The 3,379-nt window shown below is 42.5% G+C and overlaps 1 pseudogene; it reads right to left on the bottom strand.

Annotated features, from left to right (window-relative positions):
* Positions 1 to 301: 301 nt before the first annotated feature.
* Positions 302 to 419, bottom strand: LOC126471718 (5S ribosomal RNA; annotated as a pseudogene).
* Between the last annotated feature and the right edge of the window lie 2,960 nt (positions 420 to 3,379).

Genomic DNA, 3,379 nt, shown 5'->3' with positions numbered 1-3,379 from the left:
CCACCCGGCCCAACAATGAGCTCACGCTTGTCACCACTGAAGTAGTAAACGACGATGGTATGCGTCAGTGGAATGCACGCTAACGAAACTAAACTCATCCCGCACAGGCTATGAAGGCCAAAAGGTACCGATTGACCGCCATGTCATCCTCAGCCCACAGGCGTCACTGGATGCGGATATGGAGGGGCATGTTTTCAGGACACCGCTCTCCTGGCCGTAAGTCAGTTTCCGAGACCGGAGCCGCTACTTCTCAATCAAGTAGCTCCTCAGTTTGCCCCACAAGGGCTGAATGCACCCCGCTTGCCAACAGCGCTCGGCACACCGGATGGCCACCCATCAAAGTGCTAGCCCTGCCCGACAGCGCTTAACTTCGGTGATCTGACGGGAACCATTGTTACCTCTGCGGCAAGGCCGTTGGCTGGTATGCACGCTACAGGGCGTCTGGCTCGGGGCTGTCCTTGATGCAACCGATTTGTAAGAGTTCATTGTGTCATTTTGATTCCAGTTGCTGCTCATATTGCTGTCGCAGATGCAGTGCGATGCGCCAGAGCCATTCGCCGAACACGATGGTGTTCGTTCTCGACAATGCCACTTGGCCGTCCGTAGCCCGGTTCTCTTGCGACCATACATTCTCGTGACCACCGCTGCCATCAATCATTTACAGTGGCCACATTCCTGTCAAGTCTTTCTGCAATATCGGAGAAAGAACATCCAACTTCTCGCAGCCCTATAACACGACCCCTTTCAAACTCAGTGAGGTATTGATAGTGATGTCTTTGTCGCCTTAAAGGCATTCTTGGGTAACAACATCTCACCACGTTCAGTCACAAACGTATTTAACACTCACGACCATTATAGTGTGTTTAAAGAAAACCTGGTTTTCATCTTCATAGTGGCGCTACTACGATTCTAGGCGCTACAGTCTGGAACCGAGCGACCGCTACGGTCGCAGGTTCGAATCCTGCCTCGGGCATGGATGTGTGTGATGTCCTTAGGTTAGTTAGGTTTAAGTAGTTCTGAGTTCTAGGGGACTGATGACCTGAGATGTTAAGTCCCATAGTTCTCAGAGCCATTTGAACCATTTTGACGCTACTAGCGCCACTCCAACGCGACTGGCGCGAAACTTGAATAGACATCATCTTTCAGATGTAGAAATACGCCTCCCAACTTCCTTTTACGTCGTATAACTCCTCTCTGGTGTTGGGATTTTTTTCTGTTAGTGTATGTCTTCTCCCTTTCTTCAGTCTTCTAAGGCAATTGTCAGTGTCAGTTTCGCATCGCGTGTTCCTACATTTCTTCGGAATCCAAACTGATCTTCCCCGAGGTACTCTTCTATCAGTTTCCCATTCTTCTACAAATAATTTGTGACATTATTTTGCAAGCATTACTTATTAAACAGATGTTGCCGTAATATTCACACCCGCCAACACCAGCATTCCTTGAAACTGCAATTATTACATTCTTCTTGGACTCTTAAGATATTTTGCCTATCTCATATCTCTTGCATACAAGATGGAATAGTGAAAGAATCTCAATGATTTTGAGGGAATGTTTTCTAAACCAGGGCCTTCTTTCCGCTTAGTTCTTTCAGTGCTCTGCCAAAGTCTTCTCGCAGTATCATATCTTCTTTCTCTTCCCTTTCTATAACAATACCTTGGAATTCATTTTCGTTGTATACCTCGTCTGTGTATTGCTTTCAGCTTTCCTTTTTTTTGTATACTGGCTTGCCATCGAACCTCTTGGTATTCATACTGTAACGTGCGCTTGTGGCACACAATACTCCTTAAAGCCTGTACTATGGTAAGTGAGTGGGGTTCACCTTACAATACAGGATTTTTGTATAGATATTGACCGCGTGTACCTGAATGGTGGCAAATCAGACTTACACCCACTCTGTAATAACAATGATACGTCAAATAAGTCCGAAATATAACTAAACGTCAGGACGGACAAAAAGCAACACAGCAGATGCTACCAATTTGTTAATAATACGGTCGCCAGCCTAATTAGGCATTAACTGAGTTTCTTCTCTGTACAAGTTGATGTACATTCATGCAAAACAACACGTAGTAACACTGCATAATATAGTAAATTTTAGAACTAGAAAATCTGTTGAACTGATAGTTTCACTTTCTGTACTGATATGGAAAAACCATGAATACGTAACACTACACTATAATGTATACTACCAAACGTCGTACTGTCTATTGATCTGATTAAAATCGGGCATAGGTTACCCTAGAAATAGTAATTTCGAGCCACAAACAAAATGTCAATTTTAATAAAGATAAAACATTGATAAATTTTGGCTTTTATAATGACTTTAACTTTTGCTGGTCAAATCAATTTAGAACACTTCAGAATTCAAATGAATAAAAAAAAAAGGGGGGGGGGAGGACCTTGAAACTGTTATGATTACTGTGTTAAAAAAAGTAATTACTGACACCATTATGCGCTCAAGATTTCCAATATATGAGTAACTACTCTCTTTATCTTATTTCCTACTCATTGAAATACCTTTATATCTGTCTCGAAATGATTAAACTTCATTACTAAATCAATATTAAAGTTATCTTCCAACTTTGTCAGACCTTCGTTATTCATTTACTGATTCATTAACAAAACAGTTCTTTAAACACCATTCTAACATAGTTAGGTCTGCAAGTAATTATTATTAACACAAACTTTAATTTTTCATCTCGGGACACTCGGATTGCACAACATTTGGAAAGGATCCTATCTAGGTTAGTTGTGAGGATAATTAAATGATATGAAAGTTCTGGTAAAATTTAAGTTGTTATTAAGTTGTTATTGAACAGTATGGAACAAAAGTAACACTGGTCCATACGAATACAGTAGTAAAAGTTTCAACCTGTTCGTATCGATGCGGCGGTTGGCAGGCGGCGAGATGGCGAGGCACAGAGCACACATACAACCACAGTTATGGCTCTTGATGTATCGGCACTTTACTTCTTCTTAGCGTCGCAATACTTTTCCATTTAGCGCCTATGGAATTTTGCCATGCTGTATAGGCGTTGGAACAGCATACCCGAGGCTCAATGAAACTACGTCTTCCAGGAGAGCCTCCTCGCTCCAGAACGTGTTGCTCAGGCCAATGCCAATCTCCAACTAATACTGCTGAGCCCGTTGTGCCGTGCAGCGCCCGTGCGCATTTTCCCGCGCTCGCCTGCCATCCACCTTTTACCGCTCCCTTACAAGCTGGGTATTCACCTGAGGTTTTGCATTCTACATATCCTAACACATTGCCTACGTATGGACCAGACGCACAGCTATAATTTTAAACATGTTACAACAGTTTCAACATTTGTTACCTTTCAATTCTATTACAATATTGCTTGACATTTGACATAAACATTAA

Source organism: Schistocerca serialis, chromosome 3 (genome assembly GCF_023864345.2).
Source record: "Schistocerca serialis cubense isolate TAMUIC-IGC-003099 chromosome 3, iqSchSeri2.2, whole genome shotgun sequence".
NCBI lineage: Eukaryota > Metazoa > Arthropoda > Insecta > Orthoptera > Acrididae > Schistocerca > Schistocerca serialis.
Note: the sequence above shows the minus strand (reverse complement) of the source record. Positions and strands in the feature narration are given on the sequence as shown.